This window comes from Suncus etruscus, chromosome 20 (genome assembly GCF_024139225.1).
Source record: "Suncus etruscus isolate mSunEtr1 chromosome 20, mSunEtr1.pri.cur, whole genome shotgun sequence".
Classification (NCBI taxonomy): Eukaryota; Metazoa; Chordata; class Mammalia; order Eulipotyphla; family Soricidae; genus Suncus; species Suncus etruscus.
Window position 1 is genome coordinate 26,890,744 of NC_064867.1, and position 22,890 is coordinate 26,913,633.

The window sequence follows — 22,890 nt, forward strand, 5'->3', positions numbered from 1 at the left end:
ATTTTTCCAGACTGTGAAATAAAATTAATGAATTAGAGCAATAGACTGAAAACTGTAATCCAGTTCCATTTTAAGTGCATGGCCTGTGTGTGACATATCACAGAATTTTTTGGCTAATCAATGAAATCATATCCCAGATTGTGAAAAGGACTTAAAAACCAGTCTCCTGGGGTGGAAGGAGGACAACATTGATGGTATGGTGGGAATGCCCCTGATTCAATGTCACTATGTACCTAAAATATTATTGTGAAAGATTTGTAATCCACTGTTGTCAAAATAAAAATTATGTATATAAAAAAACTCAGCTCTTCTTTCTTGTCAGCAGGATGATAGAGAAACAAACCACCTTACAGCAAGAAACAGTTCAAACTTCCTGTCCTGAATCCCACCCCATTTTAAGAAAGTGTCTACAAACAATCTCCAGAGCAAGGCAACAAATCTGATTTGGAGCCTAAATTCTTTTTTCTTTTATTTATGGGGTTAGATTACTTGTTTTGTTTTGTTAAGTTTTGTCAGTACATTGCATATCTTAGATATTAGCTCCTTATCTGATAGGTATTGGGTGAATAGTTTCTTCCATTCTGTGGGTGGCCTTTTTATCCTACTCACTATTTCCTCTGAGGTGCAGAAGCTTCTTAGCATAATATAGTCCCATCTGTTTATCTCTGCTTTCACTGTTTGGACAGTGCTGTTTCCTCCTTGAAGATGCTTTTAGTCTCAATGTCATGGAGTGTTTTACTTACATGCTGTTCTATATACCATATGGTTTTGGGTCTAATATCAAGGTCTTTAATTCATTGGGGATTGACCTCAGTGCATGGTGTTAGATAGAGGTCTGAGTTTGCTTTTTTTGCAAGTGGCTGACAAGTTGTCCCAACACAACTTGTTGAAGAGGCTTTCCTTGCTCCATTTTGCATTTCTTGCCCCTTTATCAAAGATTGATTGATTTGTATGTCTGGGGAACATTCCTGAATACTCAAGTCTATTTTCCACTGATCTGAAGGCCTGTCTTTATTCCAATAATATGCTGTTTTAATGATGATAGCTTTGTAATACAATTTAAATGGGGAGAAAAAATGAACAATTTCTCAACGAAGAAATAAAAATGGCCCAAAGGCACATAAAAATGCTCCACATCACTAATTATCAGAGAGATGTAAATCAAAACAACAAAGAGGCATCATCTTATGCCACAGAGAATACAACTCCTAGGGATATACCCTAGGAACACAAAAACACAATTCAAAAACACCTTCCTCACACTAATATTCATTGCAGTGCTATTTACAATAGCCAGAATCTGAAAACAACCAAAATGCCCTTCAACAGATGAATGGCTAAAGAAACTGTGGTACATATACACAATGAAATATTATGCAATCGTCAGGAGAGATGAAGTCATGAAATTTCCCTATACATGGATGGACATGGAAACTATAATGCTGAGTGAAATAAGTCAGAGAGAGAGAGATAGACACAGAATAGTCTCACTCATCTATGGGTTTTAAGATAAATAAAAGACATTATTGTTATAATGCCCAGAGATGAGGGTTAGAAGCACTGGACACAATATGAAGCTCACCACAAAGAGTGATGAGTGCAGTTAGAGAAATAACTACACTAACAACTACAGGCAGGGGATGGGGGAGGAGTGAGGAGGAGGGCATTGGTGGTAGAAACGTTGCTTTGGTGAAGGGAGGTGTTCTTTTCATGACTGAAACTCAACTTCAATTATGTTTGTAATCATGGTGTTTAAATAAAGATATTATTTTTAAAAAAGCAAAATCACTCCTGGCAGGCAAAGAAAAATTCTTTTTTTTTCCTTCCCATCCTTATTTCTACTGATCACAGAAAATTAAAAAAAAAAAGTGTGTAAAAGGGTGAAGAGGGGAAGCACAAAGCTTCTGAGTGTGAAATCAGGTGAAAAGGGACCATAGGCTACATGGAAGGTCCTACCCCGGTAGAAAACTTCCTACACTACAGAGAACTTGGGTTACATTACAAGGATCCACAGAGATCCTTCCAGTTTATCCTCCTTCTCTGAGACATTAGAAAGATCTGTTAGGCACAATCTTTAATAGCCTTCTCCTAAAAATCTGTTTCATTGTGGATTTTTAAAAATTAATGGCCATGATTTGCCCCAAACTTTTCCTGTACTAATGCCCAATGGCAAAATTTCTTTATCTGTGATATGGAAAAAAAATCCCTCCTTCCTTCCATCAATAATACACTATGTGTTACTTCTTGGTACCTGAAATTATAGATGGTGCAAGTATACTGTGCTAACTTTTCTACCATGTGGTTCTTGTATCATAAAATCTCTCTTTTTCTCTCTCACACACATACATACTCGCAAACACACATACACAAACCATTCCCCCCAAATTTAGCTGCTAAAATAGAATCGTCCCAAATGACAATGCACCTCCCTCATGGGAAATGTCACAGGAATTTTCTATCCTAATGCTCTCTACACAGCCTTCCATTCTTTCTTTTCTTCTCCCCCCTTCCCTTTATAACTCTCTCTTCCCTTTGTCTTCATTTGTTTCTTCCCCCTTTCCTTCCTTTTTACCTTCCTTCTCTTCCTTCCTTCTAACAGTATTTTTACATTCCAACCCTCCAACTCATGATCCTATTTTTTCTGCTACATGTACTAACTGAAAATTGCACTGAATGCTATAATGTTATGCTCTGGATAGGAGTGGTCCTTGAATTAAATATGGCTTACCATCTGCTTTGGTAATTTAAGTTTTACTAAAAGATAGGTACTTTTGTCCATTAATATGTTATGTGCAGTTGTCTTCCCTACAACCACAGGTTGCACAATGGATGCAGTGACATAGCCTGCAAAGTCTTAAATACTGGCAATCTTACCCTCTTTCCAAAATGTCATCCAAACTCTATTATGAAATAACATATCAGGGAATCTGAAGTTAGAAAGAAATGAGCTTCTGTTTTAGAGTGTGTGACAGGATTCATTTAAAGATTAAAGTGACTCTATCTTCTGTTTACTGTTTTGAGGTATATTTTTAATGCACAAGAAAATTCAAGTCAGGAAGAATTGGCATTTTGCCATGTATTACTTTAATCTGATGGCAAAGCTGGAGATAGAATGACAATTCATTTCCTAATCCAATGTCATTTTTACCAGTGTGTTTTACACTATAGGGAAAACCTCCATATGGAATCAATTGTCCTAATTTTTATCAAGTTAGTTGATATATATCAAGTAGTATATAAAATTCATATATTGTAAACAGCTTAATAGTATGTCTTTGTTTATGAGTTGAGAGGGAACCAGTTATGAAAGCAGAATTATAAAAAGCAATTATAAAATGAGAAAACTACACTAATAGGAAGATGGCTTTGCTTTAGTTTAGTGATGAAAGTATGTTATACACTCTACTGACTTTTGATAAGAAAATCTTATTCTTCAATCAATGTCTTCCTGAACTCTGGTGTCCCTGCTATTGGCTTCTTGGAATCCACACTGCTCATCTGTGATCTAAAGTAGCCTTGATTTCACTGGGAGATATTCCTATTCCTCCATATCTTACTAACTCTATTCTTATAGATTAATGTCCGTCATCCCCTTTTGCTTCAGTACATTATTTTAGAGAAGTTTTGAGCTCAGAACTAAATTGAGATGAATATTCAGACATATCCTATACCTTTGGCTCTCACACATGCATATTCTCCCATGCTGTCAAAAACCTCATCAAAGTAATATATTCTTCATAATTGTGACCCTATATAGATATCACTATCATCCAAAGTTAACAGTCAGTGTTAGTATTCTCTGCTGGTTTTGTGTCATCTTTGGGTTTTTACAAATATATAATGGCATATATTCATACAGATAGTAGAGTTTTCCCTAAAAAGTCCTTTGTTGCTTTACCTAATCAAACTTCCCTCCTCCGTAATTCCCAGACATGGGTACAAGGCATAGTTTCATTGGTTCTATGATTTGCTCTTCCAGGATGACATATTTTGGAGTTCTTGAAGCAAGCAGCCTTAGCATATTGTCTTCCCTTTCAGATTGTTACCCCTTTCAAAGACCCACTGAGTCCTTTCTCTAGAACATAAACTGCTTCTATGGAACAGAAAATCTTTAGGGCTCAATCCTAACTGAGTTGGTTAATGAAAAAAAGATCATGTCAAGAATATGTCAAGAATAGATTTATTTTCTTTAATTCAAAGACAGGCTCATCCACTCTAACCTGTATTCCTGAGCAGGATTATTAATTTATTCATATTTGTACCTCTCTTAAACAGTTTTTTATGATGAGCAGATGATAAGAGTGATTAGAGAGTCAGGTATAGTGTAAATGTTTTGAAAGTGAGGTTACTATAATAGCTATCTCACTAACTTCCTAGAATTAGTCAATCATTTTTCCATTATCAAATGGAATTGCCATATAATCCCAGATAGAACTTTAAAAGCTCTACTATCTCACTTAACACGCATTCTGTCTTTGAGCTACATACTCTGAATATACCTACCTCTAACAGTAGTCATCTCTCAAATTAACAATTTGTCTGAGGTTTTATATATATATATATATATATATATATATAAAGTGGTAATCACTTCTACACGGTTGGTAGGCAAACAATAATGCAATTATAAGTGTCAAAATTGATCATTAAAATTTGTCAAAAATTGGGTCCGGAGAGGTGGCACTTGAGGTAAGGTGTTGCCTTGCAACCGCTAGTGTAGGACAGACCGCAGTTCGATCCCCTGGCATCCCATATGGTCCCCCCATGCCAGGGGCAATTTCTGAGCACTTAGCCAGGAATAACCCCTGAAAGTCAAGCGGTTGTGGCCCAAAAACCAAAATAAAAAAATTTGTTAAAAAAAGTTGTCAAAAATTAATAACTCTGGGGTCAGAGCAGTAGCGCAAGCAGTAGGGCATTTGCCTTGCATGCATATACCTTGGTTCAATCCTCCGCTGCTCCATATGATACCCCAAGCCACCAGCAATTTCTGAGCACATAGCCAGGAGTAACCCCTGAGCATCACCAGGTGTGTCCCCAAAACCAAAAAAAAAATTAATAAATCTCTTATATGTGTATTTTACATGTACTCATCAATGATAGCACATTGAATGTGTACATATCACTGTGATTTATAGTACTTGATGTTTATATAGTATGAATAAAAATGAAATGTGGCACACCTTTAGGGACTTCTTTTTACTGATGATGTGTAAGAGACATAAACTTTATGAATCATTTTATTAAATAATGCTAAACAGAATGGTTGTAACTATAAAAATAATGATACTCAGAAAATAATCAATAAAGTTCAATCTGGTACCAATCCAGCAATTTTACTGAAGGACTAGAAGAGAAAAATGATGGATTTGCCTGAAGCTGTTAAGATGATTACTAGCTATTCCTTCCTCCTAATGGATTCTCTTCTCCACTCAGGGACCTAAGAGACTCATTGATTGACTAATTTACTATAGTTATAATTTGAATATTTGTGCCACACCAACAACAAAAAATAAACATCTTGAAAGGTGATGCTATTAGTTGGTGAGGTATCTGGAAGGTGATTAGGTCACAAGAGTGGTGTCATCATAAATGACATTAGAATTCTTACCAAAGAATTCCAGACTTCCTTGGATATTTTCACTACATTAAGACACAGTGGAAAGTGTATGACCTGGAAGAGAGTCCACATGTGAATACCCTGGCCTTGGATCTACAGTTATCAGAACTATAAGGAAAACATTTCTATGGTACAAATCACAAAATTTGTGACACTTTGTATGGCAGCCTGAATGGAGTAAGGTAACTATTTTTTTTATTTTTTGAGTTAGATAACTATTGGGGTTAATTAAAAGGCTACAGATTCAGAGTGGGAAGAAAAGAACCTATTTTTCCCCAGGTATTTATTACTATACTGACCAAGTTCCCACATAATCTCTAAATTGTTAAGACACATTTGTTCTCATAGTTCCAGGTTTTTCTGAACTTTGGTAATACTATGTTTTCCCTTTTCCTCATCAGGCTTATGGGTCAAAGTAGTTTCCTGAAAATCTTCAACTGAGTATCTTAAAAACAGAGCCTGAAGCAGGGGTTGTGATATCCCTGTTTAATCAAGCAGAATAATAAAGTGAAGTTGTCTCCTTTAGGAGTCCACCCTTAGCAGAATTCTAAGGAAAGCTCTAAAACATGGATGTTTTAATCAACCATGCCAAAATTTGTTTTGCTGCCAAGAATAGAACTGCCTAAATGGATCAGCATAAGTGAAAAAAAAATTAGAAGTCGTTGCCTGACAGATGCTAACATGACTCTGTTATTCAGGCCCTTGAAGTAACTCTCTCCTTGAGAGCCAGTGGGACCTAGAATTTAGAAAAAAAAATAGGGCAAAATTAATAAGATGTCATTTCTTTGATCATACTGCATAAGCGAACCAGCATAAAATAGTACCATCATCTTGCCCCTCTTGTTAGCTTTCTATCAGAGTGGCCATGTGAGACAGACAAGGAACTGAGGTCAATGAAAGCCAACAAAAAGTAGAGTTCTATCTCCTAGTAGGCTGAAAATAACCAAGTTCTGCCAACAATCACATGATCTTGAAGTAAACAATTCCCAGTTAGAAGCCCTTAACTGACATCCTAAGACCTAGAAAGAGAGGTTTCTATTACCAAAACCTCCTGTTCCACAGAAATAGTGAGACATCATATTGTATTGTTTTATACATTAGTTAGGCAGAAATAATAAAAATTTATTAACGCGATTGAGCATAGTATAGTCAGTAAGACACTTGTGTTACACAATGATGACCTGGATTGGATCTCTGGGCATCACATATGGTCCCCCAAATACCCCTGAGCAGTAAGCTAGAATTCAGCACTAAGTACTTCCAGGTATGTAATCAAAAACCAAACAATCCAAATAAAAATATTAAAAATGTACTACACACAGCCCAGAACTCCTTTATGTCAAGGATTACTTGTAATATACTTACATCTCCTCTCCTACCTTGATACTATTTGTAAACTGATGATGTAGTCAATATAAGTTTTTCATTCTTAGTGGCTAGGACACAGGAGAGAAATATGGAAGTTCAGAAGATAAAACTCACAACTTTTCAGAATTATACTGAGGGTTCCTAGCTAACCTTCCATTTCATGTGCAAAGCTTAGACCAAATAGATAGGAGTCCACAAGTTCCTCTGACTTTCAGAAGTCACAGCAATTCTGACCTTGACTTTGGAAATAGTACCTAGCTAGTAAAGTAAAATCTCTTGGACTTGAGCCAACTGAAGCTCAGTGCTTAAAAGTGATCACAAAATACAGCTCTGTCAATGAGTGATCAGTGGCCTTCAGCTCCAGAGAAATCGAGTAAACAAGTAATTTCACACTCTGTTAGAGAACAGGATTAATATGGCCAGATTATCAATACATTTTCCATGGCTCATTTTAAATCCTTTTCGTTGTCTTTCACACAATACCTGGGTTTATGGAGACTAATGTCTGCTGAGAATTATTTTGATTAATGTTGACTTTTGGTCAATTTTCAAAGCAAATAATAATTTTCCTTTCACCTAGATAATTTAAGTTAAATGTTCTTAAAAATTGTCACTTCAGCATCTCCACACCCTTCAAGAGGACAGGGTGATCCTGAAACTTAATTAGTTTCTGAATGAGTTGCAAACAACACAAAGACAATAGAGATCTCAAGAGGGAAGCAAATCAGCTTGAGATCACAAGAGGAAACCAACTGCGCAGAGCTGGTCCTAAAACCTTGTTACGAGTAAGTGCATAATCACTGTTCTGCTTGCGTTGGCATTTTTTCTTTCTAAATTCTCTCAGACATCCAAGAAAGGCTGTATCTACTGAAAATATATATCATGTAACATCTCCATCTCAATTCAAAAAATATGCATGTGGCACCATTCACTGAATTACGAAAAACTAAAGAAAAACCAGGTATATTTCACTAGGACTTGTCAGTTCCCTTCATAGTCACAGCCCTTGATCTACTTTTGAAACAAGAGTAAAACTACTCAAGGTGCAAGTATTGTGTTCGCTTGACATTGTAAAGAACAGAGGAAACATGAATAAGACCAGCCATAAACCTCAATAGGCTCAATTCTAGAGCTGTGAAAGTTTAACAGCAAGGGCCACCTGGGAAGGTTGATAAAATATAGTTTCTGTTTCTAGAGTTTGTTGTGGAGCCTGACCTTTGTTCACAGATATCATTGATCTTGCAGGTCTGCAAAGATTTGTGGATCACATTTTTAATAATGTAAATCATGTAACTAGTAAATAGTAAATTGATGAATATAACCCAAGCATCATCATCTATAAAATATTCACACTGCCCAGACCCTGAAAATAATAAAGTCTAACACCAGAGCTGGGGCGGTAACTCAAAGGGTAAAGCTTATGTTTCATAGGTATAAGGCCATGAATTCAATCCATCAGATGAATTCCTAAGCACTGGCTGGTGTGAGTCAGCTAGCCCCCAGCTTCACTAAAGCTCACACTCCACAATGCTGGGCCAACCACAGAGTGTAACTTCTCTGGGGTTGATCCCTATTTAAAATAAACTCACAGGACTGGAGAGACAGTACAATGAGTATGGAACTTGCCTGGCACACAGCTGATTTGAATGTAATCCCCAGCATCCTATATAGCCTCACTAGCACTGCCAAGAGTGATTTCTGAGTGGAGAGCCAGGAGTAAGCTCTGTGCAGCACCAGGTCTGGTCCCAAAACAAAATAAAAATCAGTCTCACCTGTAAGATGCAGACTAGCACAAAGGATAAGAAAATAGATTTAGCCCAGAGTACGTGATGCTAACCCAAGGGCTGCTTCTTACTTCTTTGACCCCATTCTGAATTGGCACCTCTGTGATTCAGTTTAGGGATAATATAGTCCCATATTTGTAGAGTAATCTTGAGCATCAAATCAATTAATACTCATAAAATCCTCATAAGAGTTTCTGGTCTAAAATGAGTATTCAATAACTTCAAATCATTGTTGTTCTTTTTATTTAAAATATGCACTATTTGAAGTTGTAGATGTGTTTTAGTGGTAAAGCACATGTTAACTAGCCATGAATATTAATTACACTGATCACTAACCGCAGATACACTATTTTCTTGAACTTTTAGATATCTCTTGAGATAGAAATTGTGTATTCCAAAGTAATAAACATAAAAGAAAGAGACTTGGTAATGGTAACTTAAAGTTACTCTCAAAGTCAGAGCTTCTAAGTAACAAGGCCAAGAGTAAAATGTGTCTAGTGAACTCCAGAATTCATATTTTTCCCATTAAATGGTTTATATTCTTAATTTGCTGAACAATAATTTACTCTCTAGATCTTACTGGCAAAGGCCATTTTAGCAAGTTTATAGGTACAATAAATTGAACAACATTGAGCTCTAAAAATTCTAAAAATTCAAACATGAGGTGAAGGAATTAGTTCCAAGGACTGAGCACAGAGTTTATATGCTAAAAGCCCAGCTTTTATATCTAGCACCACTGAAAGCACTACTAGGTATCAGCTCCAGAACAAAAAATTTTAACCTATTTTTGTATGTGTGTCTTTGAGTTTTTCTTTTTTTCCTGAAGGGGTTGCCCCTTTATTTACAAAGCAGCTGGAACTCTCTGTAGCAGCAGAGTTGGGAACTGAATGTTCTGTTTCTGAGTTTTTCCAATACTGTACCTGATCTGCTGTAGATGGTGTCATTGTAACATGAGGAAAACCCAGGGGAGGATCCTGTGGCCTACCAAAGGCAATGATGTCAATAAAAACTCAGATGGACACTATAGATACATGAAGGGTTTTTCTGGAAACCTTATATGCTAAACCATGTCAGTGCATTAAAGTATCATTTCAATTATTCCCTGAGCTTTCTAACTTGAGAACAACAAGATAAAAAAAAAAAAAAAAGAAATCCAGCAGCAATCCTATTTTCTGAAAATAAAACAAAAATATTTCTTAAGGAAAAAGCGCCTAAACAATCTGATCTATTGGTGTTCCAGGAACTTCCGGGCTTACATTTTGTCTCTAACAGTGAGTCATAAAGATGAGATTTTTCTAGAAAGCAATTATGTCCATTGAATCATTTTCATATTAGGTTTATAACACTCAAATGTCACCCATTTTTAGGAGAAGAACTGGATGTATAAATTTAACCGGATAATTATAAAGGCTGAGGGAAACTTCTAAAAGTAAAACCTGAACAAGACAACTGTATGAATGACTGCCACCCTCTTTTCTTACCATACCAAAGGCAACCACGGCTCCCTCATGAGCTAAAATGCAAATTCAGATAATGTTTTTGTTATTTTTGCACAGAAATAATTTCCTCCTGTTTCTCAGGCAACTAAATTTACCCAGTAGAAAGATCAAATCCCAGTCTTCTTTTGTTCAGTTATTTTTCTTTTGGAATATAATCACAGGTTGGATTCTCCCACTAATGTCATGTTCGCAGGAAGCTGGGCGCTCACAAAATAGACTGTGCTTCTGGTCTCATACATGTGTCTAAACTTAAAATAAAAAAGGAGCAAGTTTATTTTTACATTCCGCAGGAGCAACTACAGATAGCAGATGAAGTCAAAAATCGATTTCCTTGAGAAAGTTAATGTACCGAAATACTGATGTGTCCTGTCTATTCCTCTGCCTTCTCCATTATGACTGGCTTCATCTACTTTTAATGGAATAGACGTGCTCATATGCTTTGCTTAGGTGGAAGAGGACAAAAGGGAAAAGAGTGTTTGTGGAAAGAAAAGGGGGTTGCTGATGATGATCAAAAGAGAGACCTCTTAGGATACAGAACACAAAGTTTAATTCAGAGAGGCCCATTAACTCTCGTTTTTTAAGTGTTCTGAGTCTATGCTGTCCATCTATGGGTTTTTAGCCTTAGATGATTGCTTAGCATTTTGAATATTGCTGAGCATTTGCTGTGACTGGTTCCCCTGAGGAAACGAATCATAATCTTACTCCATTGCTAATTGAATTTAAATAGTGACCTGTGACTAATAGCTACCATATTGGACAAGTACTAGATATTCAATACAGATCGTTAAAAACTTTTTTTAAGTTGGTTTCCTCCTGGAGGATAATGTTGAATAGTTTTGCTCAAAAGCACTTTCCAACATTCAATGTATAAAATGTGACCTTAAAGCAATTATGAAAACATGACTCATAAGAGATAGCAAGCTTCCCATTACTTGGTGACTGGATGCAAAAGCATTAACTTAACATACCAAATTTGTCTCATACCTTTTCTTCATCTCTCAGTGCCATTCAGTTGCTGTAGTGACAAGATAGAGATAAACTTTATGTTCAAGAAGAGTAAATCTTTTATGAACCAAAGCTGCCTTTTATACAAATGAGGTTAGATTTTACTGAAACTGGCAGAGATCTTAAGCAAAACAATATCTCTACTAAAAGTTTCAAAATGGCAGAACAAGATTTGTGACAAACTGGCTTTCTAGAGAAGCTGTGGATAAAATAAAAGAAGAAAAGAATTTAGGTAATAGGCATGTGTGAACTGGGTATTTGAAAGAGTGGAGAAGAACAGTTTGAAAAGAATAGTTTGAAAAACAACATTTGTATTTATCTCCAAAATTGGTTATATGACCAGCCATCACCAACAAATGGTGATGTATGAGAGAGAAGAAAGTCAGAGCAGCTATGGGTAATGGAATCTGAATATCAGTTCTCATACTCAGAAACACATATGATTTTCCCCTTTCCTCTTCCTCCTCTTCTCTCTCTCCTTTTTACTTTAGTATCTTCCTCTCCCTCCTACCTCCTCCTTTCTCTTTCAACCAAACACACCCACTAACAGACTATATAAAGTACAAGATGGGTCAGCAAGATAGTACAGTGCTAGGGAGTTTGTCTTACAGGTGGCCAATCCAGGTTCAATTCCTGACATTCTTTATGGTCCCCAGAGCCCACTAGGGGTGATCCCTGAGCACCCTTAGCTTAGGAATAAGTCCTAAGCACCACCATATCTGATCTAAAAATTAAATATTTTTAAAAGATGGAATTGTTTTTGTGCCTCAATGTGAAAAATATATATTCATTGGATGAGTTTTAAAAGGGAAGAATAATCTCCCTATTAGCACTTAGAAACTTTAAGGGCCCTCTGGCAGCAGCAGCTAAATTAGCTGAATTAATTGCGTCAGTATTCTTTTATGAAGTAGAAGGCAAATATAACAGATTCTCGTTCCAATTCTTTTGAATGTGAGGACCATAAGAGTATAGGAAACCTTGAAAGAGCCAATGGGGCCAGTATAGGCAGCAACAGCAGAGAATAGGATCCATATTTACAACTGGAGCATTGGTGCAAGCAGTAAGGCATCTTCTTTGTGCGCGCTAGCCTAGGATGACCGTGGTTCTATTCCCCAGCTTGGTTCTATTCCCCAGCTTCTAATATGGTCCCTCAAGTCAGGAGCAATTTCTGAGCCAGGAGTAACTCCTGAGGTCACTGGTGTGGCCCCAAAATCAAAAATACATACATAAACAAAATAAAATAATAACAACAGAGCTACAATGATAGCAACTGTCTAGGGATACTTTTATGAGCACCATGCTCAGTGCTTCCTCCTGCTATCACATTTTATCCTTCACAATTCTGAATGATCATTCAGCATTATTTCAACTCTACAGGTAAGAAAACTGAGCTTGAAAACATCTAATTAAACTTCTTCATCACATAGACAAACATTGGAGAAGGCAGAACTCAATTTTTTTAATGAAGTTGCTATGATTGACAATATTGTTGATAATAGTTTCCCATGCACAAAAATCCAAATCACTCCTCTAAGAGTCCCAACACCCTTCCCTTACAACCTTCAGCTCATTTATCTGTATCATATTGTGTAGCCCATGTGTTGCCTTTGGTTATTAAGATATTCTTAAACCAAAAAAGTTCAGGTTTGGGGCCTACTGACATAATAAAGAAGTAGGGTGCTTGTTTTACACACAATTTACCCGTATTCAATCCCTGATATCCCATATTGTGCCCACTAGTGATTCTTGAATGTGGAGCTGGGAGTAATCCCTGGGCACTGCCTGGTGTGCCTGCCCACCCTCCCCCAAATAAAAGTTCAGTCTTTCAGGGCCAGACTTTCAGGGCCAGAATGATAGTTTAGTGGATAGGGCATTTTCCTTGCATGTGACTGAACCAGGTTCAATCTTGGACACTCTATATAATTTCTTCATCACTAACAGGTGTGATTCCTGAGTACCTCTGGTGTGGGCCACCTCCCCCAAAAAAGTTTAGTGTTCCATTTGTGATGTTATTCTGCCTCATCTTGTAGACAGTACTTCAAGATATAGGTTCAGTTTCTAGTTCTACTTAAGTCTCTTAAAGTTGAACATCCCAGATTTTGGTATCACATCAGTCATTCACAAAATATTTATTAGAATTACAAGAAAGTGCCAGGCACCATGTATACTGGAGTATACAATATTAAGAAATTGCAATCACCATTTTCAGGAACTAACAGGTAAAAGGGGAAGTAGGCAAGGAACTATTTATAAAAGATCAATGTTTCCTTTTATACCTTCTGCCAAATTTTCATTAAAATGACAATGAAGAACCCTGGAAGTGTTAATAGCTCTAAAAGAGGGAAGAAAAAGAGGAGAGGAAGAGAAAAATTATTCCATTCAAGTAGATTTTCCTTCTTGTTATTTTCTACATAGTATGTGCATTAAATCTATGTATGAGGTACAGAGAGATAATCACAAAAACAGCAAAATTTCCCTCTAATACAGAGCAGTGATCATTATAGAAGGAATTTTAATCATTATCATATGTCAATGTATTCTGAGGTTCTCTAAAGTGTGGGACATTTTATAATGTTACAAGCAAATATTTAATAAATATTATACAAATATCACAAGAAAATTTCCCATAGATACATTTGAAAACAAATGATAAAAATATGAGGGGGAAATGATAGAGTTTTAGCACAAATAGAGGCATATTGCTGTGAGGGGTAGTTTGCTTCCCAAGAAAAGTGCTGTAATAGGAGCTTGGTAGCCAAGAATAACTAGTAGGGGGGCAGTACTGTGTAGGAGGTGCTATCTTTCATGAACTCTACTATGCAGGAAAATGGACTGAAATTCTGGCTAAATTTACTAACTATAGCTAACAGGAGAATTGATACACAGAAATGATTTTGGGGAGTTGAAGATGGATAAACTGATGATAGGTATGTGGAGTGGTATTTTAACTATGTATATAGAAAACCATCATTAACAAGGTTGTAAATCACAGAGCCTTAATTAAAAATGTTGACATGAAGAATGCTGATTCCAGCTACTGTTAAGGAAAGGATACAAGTCAGAAACAAGATCTAGGGAAGCAAATAAGACCCTTAAATGCTAGATGATTTAGAAATATAACAGAAATTACCAGTGCTGAAATTTTAAGCACAGGGGCCAAGTATTCTATCCAGGTAGGGAGGGCACACTTCTCTTTCATTCTCCTTAACTCCTATATTAAGCATCTCACTGATTCAGCATTACACAAACAGAGAACAATATTGGAAATGGCTAAAGGAAAAGAAGATGAATAAAAATCTGGAATATTCAGTCTGGCTGGTTGAGTCAATCCAACAATTGGACTGGGATTTCTTTGCTCTCCCTGAGGAACAGACAGCATTGCCTCTATCAATCTGACCCAATGGGCTGTGCTATCATCGAGGAATTCAAAGTGAAAGCTTTGATTCTGAATCTCAGAAATCTAATTCTTCAAAAAATAAAGTCACTTTTCCATAGAAGTATCAATTCATTCCTTTTCTACCACCATAAAGCAAGAATATAGGATCTTAACGTAACTCCCAGAACTTATACTTCTGTGTTTATCTATTTCACCAGCAGCTAAAAGACCTGAAAGCAAACAAGGAAAATTCTCCTAATCAAAGAGAGAAGAGATGCTCTTGAGCCACACAGTCTAGATTTGCACGCTGGCTCAACAATGTTCTACCTATAGGCAGAACTGTAGGCAAGATACACATTTGGTTTCCTCATCTGCATAATGTACTGAAAAAAAAATCTCCTTAGCAATACATGGAGGACTCAAAAACAGTTCAGAGGGCAGACTCTGATGTCACCAATGTTAATATGAAAATAAATTCCACACGCTCTATGATAAATTGCTAGAGTAATTAGCAAAGACAAATTAAATGATGCAAAATCTCAGCAAAGACAGAGAGGCTTTGATCCAAAGTACAGAGAAGAGAGAACAAAGGCAATATTCTTCAAATCGCTGTTTTTATGTCAAACATGTATTTAGGCATTTTACACTGAACCGTCATCTGTAAAACTGGAAGAGACATGTTGTAACTTAAGCACCAAGAATAATCTGAATTTAAAGAGCTAAGAAGAAAGAAAATGTTACTTTGTAAGGCTAGTCATCAAAAAGTTGTGAATATTTTGGGCAGAAGCTGTGGCTTAGTGATGGAGTACATGTTTTATACATGCATGACCAGTATTTGATGTCTGAAACCCCAAATGGCTCCCCAAGACCTGCTAGGAGTGATCTCTGAGCACAGAGAAAGGAATATGATATGAGCACCACTGAGTTTGACCCAAAAACAAACAGCAACAACAAAAAGGCAGAAACCCAGAAATGGCATTTTGGGTTCAAAGTCTAATATGCTCTGATGAATGAGAATATCATTTGGGTCCATGGTAGAGTCAAAAGGGCACTGGAAACCCAAGAATTGAAATATGTGTTCTGGCTCTGACAATTCCAAATTGTAACCTAACTTCTCTGAGACTTAATTTTTCATTCTGAAAAAGAAAATAATAATCACTATCTCCCAGGATAATAGATAAAGGATAATAGTAATAGAAGGGCAAAGTATAATAACCACCGCAGTGCATTGTCTAGAAATGTTACTGCTGGGCCCAGAGAGATAGCACAGCGGCGTTTGCCTTGCAAGCAGCTGATCCAGGACCAAAGGTGGTTGGTTCGAATCCCGGTGTCCTATATGGTCCCCCGTGCCTGCCAGGAGCTATTTCTGAGCAGACAGCCAGGAGTAACCCCTGAGCACCGCCGGGTGGCCCAAAAACAACAACAAAAAAAAAAGAAAAGAAAAGAAATGTTATCCCTTTTTTTTTTTTTCATTTTTCTTATGGTACAAAATGTATAAAAGTATCCAAGTACTCCTCCCTACACTAAAATTTTGTATTGTCTGTGAGCACTCTGATTTTAAGAGAAGACACTATTTAGAAGTTGACAACCAAATTTAAAAACCAGTCTATGGTAATATTTTGGTCTGGCTTAAAATAAATATCTTCAATTACAATTTAGACAAAGTCATTATATCGGTAGGATTTTGGTACTGCTGCTATTCCTTTTCTATTTTTTTTTTTCTGACAAGATTTGTTAAGAAATCAACTTTGGAAGACTCAAAGATGAGTTAGCACCTTGTTACTTAATGCTTAATTCAATTAAGAACCCTGTTATAAACAATTTTTGCTATAGCATAATTCTCATTGACTTCATGACCAAGATCAAAAACCAAAGAAAATTGTTGATATGTGGATATAAATGTGTAAGAAATAGAGACAGGTATCACATTCACTGTTCATTTCTTTATCCCCATTAGCACTCTGCAATTGGGAGAGTCATGAGACTAGTTCTGAGAACTTATATGTTTTACTAATGCGCTTTTTCTGCCATGATGATCAAAGAAATCTTTAATTGAAATAGTAGGGTGACAATATCAAAGCGTTATGAGCCGCTGTGTCACCCTGAGAATAGTCCTAGAGAAACCTGGACACAAGGAGTACTTTGTAAGTGAGAAATAAACATTTGGTGTGTTAGACAATAAAATTTGGGCTAGCTTGCTACTAAAAATTAAATATATTCTTTTTTTGGGGGAGGGGTTGCTCTGAGAAATTATTTCTGGCTTGGAGGACCATATGGAATGCCAGAGGATCGAACCATGGTCCGTCCTAGGCTAGCACTGGCAAGGCAGATACCTTACTGCTCCATGCCACCACCCCGGCCCAAATTAAATCTATTCTAATCATATTCATTTATGTTTATTTTCTTGAATCCAAAACAATGGATGTGTGTGGTGGGAAATGAGCAAAAATGGGTATAAACCCTGAGTACAATCAGGAGTAGTCTAAAACCAAACCAAAAAATGCAGATTTTGTTTCACATGCTCTAAGTAACAGACCTAAAAGACTATGTAGACTAGAAAATGTAGACTAAAGATAAATCTAAAGATAAACCTAAATTAATTGGAGTCATTCCTAGATATCTGTTAGAAGAGTATTTAAAAATCTAATTCTCACTTTGCCTTATTTTGGGGGCAGTGTTTACTTATCCCTAAGAGAAGCTACTACTGAATCTGTGCGTAGGGGTCTCTCCTATCAGTGCTCAGAAGGCTATGCAGTGATGAGGATCAAATCTATGTCAACAGGACATAAAACAAGCCCCGTAAGCCCTGTAATATTACCCAGCCCCAATTCTTACTTTTAATTAGTTCATCTCTCACATTCTTTTTTGACCAATCATATTTTATCTCTTAAATCAGCTATCATCCAGTATTAGAGAGACACTAACAGTTAAAAAATTATTTATTATCTTCCCAAAGGTATCATCTCATGTGCTTTACCTAATCAAACATCTTTCTATGCTACTCACATTTTGTCTAATGTTTTCTGAAAATCAAAGCAATTTAAATCATGGCTTAAATATAAAAGCTAATAAGGTAGTTCAAGACAATAGAATATTTGTAATGCTACCACATTTAAAAAAACACTTGACTAATAGGCATTATCAAGTATTTATTGTGTTTGTGAATTTTAAATCGAATCAGAATATGTATATAGCTTTTGTAATTTTTTCATGGTTTCATATCACATTCATTTTTCTTTGTTGTAATTTTTTGGGGGGATAGAGGTTCATGCTTGGCTTCAGTGTGCTGGAAATCATACACAGAAAGGTGCTAAGGATCAGACTACTAATCTTACAATGGCAAGGCAGGTAATCTACCATTGAGCCATTGTACATTTTATTTAATGTGTTAAATATCATATCCCAGTGTCACTGATTTATTTTTAAACAAATTATTCTTAAGCATCCCACTGCCAGGCTTGACCTCCCTTCTATCACTCATCACATATCAGGTTTGTCTTCTGAGGGAGGGACTTTCTGGTCGCTCCTATCAAATGCAGCCAATACAACCTTCAATGTTTTCCCCACTGCTTCCATGTTCAGTGCTGGGCCTGAATCCCCTGCTGTTTCTCACCACATCTTGGGTTCATCTCCCAAGTAAGGAACTTTTTGGTTCCTCCTATCAACCCTCCTATTCCCAAACCATGCAGATATATGCCCATGCAAAGACAGTTCAATTTATGTCAAGTATATCCAGGCAGATTGGACTGAGCATTTCTTTCTCTTAGAAAAATACAACTCAAATGCCAGTTGAACAAATCAATAAATTAGTTGGCAATATTTCTATCATACTCAGATACCTCACATGTATAAGAAAATAACCTCTAAAGCAGATATACCTCTAGGCATCTCTTATACAATCTGTTCAATGGATCACTTTCTTAAACAACCTGAAACTCCAGTATTCCAACCCACCAAAGAACAATAGGTAAACTAAGGAAGACAAGTGCCATCTGCACGCCTATATTCATTTCAGTGCTATTTACAATAGCCAGAATCTGAAAAAGACCCAGATGCCCAACAACAGATGAGTGGCTAAAGAAACTGTGGTACATATACAAAATGGAATACAATGCAGCCATCAGGAAAATGAAATCATAAAATTTACCTATATATGAACATGGAAACTATTATGCTAAGTGAAATAAATCAGAGGGAGAGAGATAAACACAGAATAGTCTCACTTATCTATGGGTTTTAAGAAAAATAAAGACATTATTATAATAACGCTAAGAGACAATAGAGATGAGAGCCGAAAAGACGGACCACAATATAAAGCTTACCACAAAAAATGGTGAGTGCAGTTAGAGAAATAACTACATTAGGAGTGCTGTTGTGTGCCTTTCTGACACACACAGCAAACATTCTGAACTTTACCCCTTTGTTGTCCTGTGCCCTGCATTTTGATTATTTCAGCTCATCATTCCCTAAGGGCTTTTCTTCAGAGGTTAAACTGTTCCTTCCACAAAGGGTGGACCCAAAGGAGCTTTGTTGCTCCACTTCAATTCACAGCCCCGCACATCTTCTAGCCAATGAACCACATTATAACACATAGAGGAAAAAAAAAAAAAAAGACGACACTACGAGCGTCGACAATGGGGAAACTACACAGGCCAACATCATGCAGAGTGTGAAGATGGCAGCTCTGATGACCTAAAAACTATCATCCACCTAGCTAGTCACTGAGTTAAGAAGTTTAGAGAAGAAATGTGGAGGATGTTCATAGAACTCAAAGAAAGCATAGATTGAGTTGAACAGCACACAAATAAAATCAAGAGGATATGAAGATAGAAATCAGAAACCTCCGAACTGAAATAACAGGTCTGAGAAACTCAGTAGACTAAATAAATATCTCAATGGAAAGACTCTCTCCAACAGAGTAACAGCAGCTGAGGATAGAATCAGTGAGCTGGAAGATGAGATGTTTAGCAACTCCATATAACAAGAGTTTAGAAAAGAGCTTTAAAACAAATTATCAAACAATGGAAAAGTTATTCAAAGAATGTGAACAGATAAAAATAGAAGTCTTTGGGGCCAGTGAGGTGGTGCTAGAGGTAAGGTGTCTGCCTTGCAAGTGCTAGCCAAGGAAGGACCGCGGTTTGATCCTCCGGTGTCCCATATGGTCCCCCCAAGTCAGGAGCAATTTCTGAGTGCTTAGCCAGGAGTAACTCCTGAGCATCAAATGAGTGTGGCTGAAAAAAACAAACAAACAAACAAACAAACAAAAAAAGAAAATAGAAGTCTTTGATAAACTTAACAGAAACAAAATAAGAATCATTGGTGTCTCAGAGACCCAGGAAGAGAAATAACTATAGTAACAACTATCATGACAATGGTAGTGAGTGAGAGAAGTAGTGTACCTGTCTCAAATACAGGCAAGGGAGTGAGAGAGAAGGGAGAAAAGAGGAGGGGGTATTGGTCGTGGGAAGGTTGCATTGGTGAAACCAATAGCTGAAACCCAACTACAAACATGTTCATTATCACAGTGCTTAAATAAAAATATTATTAAAAATAACTTTCTTTCATCACATAATTTTGGTAACTGAAGTAACTTAAAAGGAGGGATAATTATTCAAATACCAAGGATGCTTGTTATAGTATTTTCTCTCTTAGATCCTCCTTCTCTCTTCTCATCCACTTATCCCCCCCAAATAGAGTTTTAACTGATGACAACTTGCAAGTGACCTGTTTCTACTGTCTCCCATGTTAGTAACAGGAGACAGTTATTGCTTATGAATATACTCCTAGTCCTTGGTCTAAGTGAGAAATTAACACTGGTGGTAAATTGAAATAAATTTTATAAAGAATGTTTATAAAAATGCAACTCATATTTTTTGCTTGTTTTATTTTTGCCCCATTTTTTTTCTTTCCTTCAAACAGAACCACATAACTTGAACCATCTTGTTCCACCTCAAAATTGAAAGGCAAATAATGGAGGGTACCAAGACCAAACAGTCGTGTGAACATTAAGTAGAAATAAAAATGATCAGACTTAAACACCAACTCCAAAGACAACAACAGAACCGATACCCAATCTACAACAAGCTAGACACAGAGGGGACCACTTATACTAGCAGCCTGGTGGGGGGTAATGGAGAAGAATATGGGATGCATGCTGAGAACAGGGGTAGAGGGAGAACAAAATTGGTGGTGGGAATGCCCCTGATTCAATGTCACTGTGTGCCTAAAATATTACTGTGAAAGATTTGTAAACCACTTTAGTCAAAATAAAAATTATTATAAAATAAAAAATATGTAACTGTTATATCTGAATTATCTTAGAGGCTTCAGAAAGCTAGTAACTATTATATTTTTCAAATAATATTTCTTAATATGCTAAAATAAGACTGAAGGTGAATAAATTATCAATGAGAGAAATAGAATGCCTTCTTGAATACAGGCAAGGGATGAGGGATGTGGGGGTTGGAGGGCATTGTTTGTGGGAATGTTGCACTGGTGAAGTGGGAGTTCTATATATATAACTAAAATCTAACTACAAACATGCTTGTAATCATGGAGCTTAAATAAATATATTTATAAAAATAAAGGAGAACAGTAGATCTCAAAAAATAAAATAAACATGATGTTAGAAGGCTTGAAAGATACCATGGAAAATTTCCAATTCCACCAAAATGCATGAGCCTTATAGATGAGGACCTAAAATCAATACTTAATATTTTAGCAACAGAAATTAAGGCATTTTTGGCCTGTGAAATTAAACAATGTATAGATGAACAATTCAACCAACTCAAAAAAGTCTTTCATCAAAAATAGAGAATCCTTAGAAATGGAACTGAAGGAACCAAAAACTATGTTAGCAAACTATACTAGCAGAATTACACAGGTAGAAAACACATAGATGAATTTGAAGACAAAATACATTCTCTTCAACATTGATAAAGAAGTAAAAAAAAGGAGAGATAAAACAATGGAAGAAAATGTAAGGTACTTAATAAACAAAGACAAAAGAAATAATCCAAATTATAAGAATGCCAGGAGGGGAGTAGAAGGGGAAAGAGGAAATTTCAAATAGAGGCTGCTATACAAATCCAAGAGACAAAAAAGAGTGCCAAATAAAATAGACCCTAAAAGAACAACACCAAGCCATATAATAATCCAAATGACCAAAAAAGAGAGATGGACTCTTTAAAGCAGTAAAAGAGAAGAGAGAAGAAAAACCTTAAGGAAATAACATAAGAACCAAACCAGGTCTCTAATTTGAAACAATCCAGGCAAGAAAACAGTGGAACAACATATTCAAACTACTAAATAAAAGAAACTTTCAACATAGAGTCCACACCCTGAAAACCTCTCATATATATGGTAGGAAGGGATAAAACCATTCTCAAACAAAAAATTAATTCTTACTATTCACCATAATCAAACCAACTCTAAATGAACTACTCAAAGATCAATGATATAAACTAACTACCCAATTGTAACAGCAACAACTCTACACAATATAATGGCAAAACAGCCACTTCTGTCAATAGTTTCCTTAAATATCAATAGACTACTCTCCCATTAAAAGGCACAGGGTAGTGGGTTGGATCAGGAAAGAAAATCCAGGCATTTTCTGCCTGCAGGAAACACACTTAAAATTTCAGTATAGACACAGGCTCAAGTAAAAGTAAAAAGTAAAAGTAAAAGGTTAAAATAAAAGGATAAAAAACAATTATACAAGCTTCTGGGAAATAAACGCTAGGACATCCATAATTATATCAGACCAAATTGTATTCAATCTCAAGAAATTACTTAGAGACAAGGATTGACACCACATTGATCCGGGGAAAAATAAACCAAGAAGCACTAACTCTGATCAACATTTACACACCCATTCATAATGAAAACCCTCAGCACAATGGGTGTGAAATAAATCTTTCTCAAGATAGTAACAGCTATCTATAAAAAGCCCACATTATTCTTAATGAAGAAAAAGTGAAAGCATTTCCACTAAGGTAAAAATGTCCACTGTCTCCACTCTTATTAACCATAATATTAGAAGATTGCAATAGTAATCATTCAATAGAAGGAAATCAAAGGAATCCCAGTTGAAAAAAAAAGGAACTCAAACTATCTCTGTTTGCTGATGACATGATAATATAAATCAAAGAACCTAAAGAGTCCACAAAAAAGCTCCTAGAAACAATAAACCAATACAGCAAGGTGGCCAGCTACAAAGTCAATACATAAAAGATAGTT

The 22,890-nt window shown here is 36.3% G+C and overlaps 1 protein-coding gene across 2 annotated transcripts in view; it reads right to left on the reverse strand.

Moving 5' to 3' along the window:
- Positions 1–22,890, reverse strand: part of CPNE4 (copine 4) — a 483,892-nt gene that overhangs the window by 358,263 nt on the left and 102,739 nt on the right. The gene's annotated exons all lie outside the window — the stretch shown is intronic.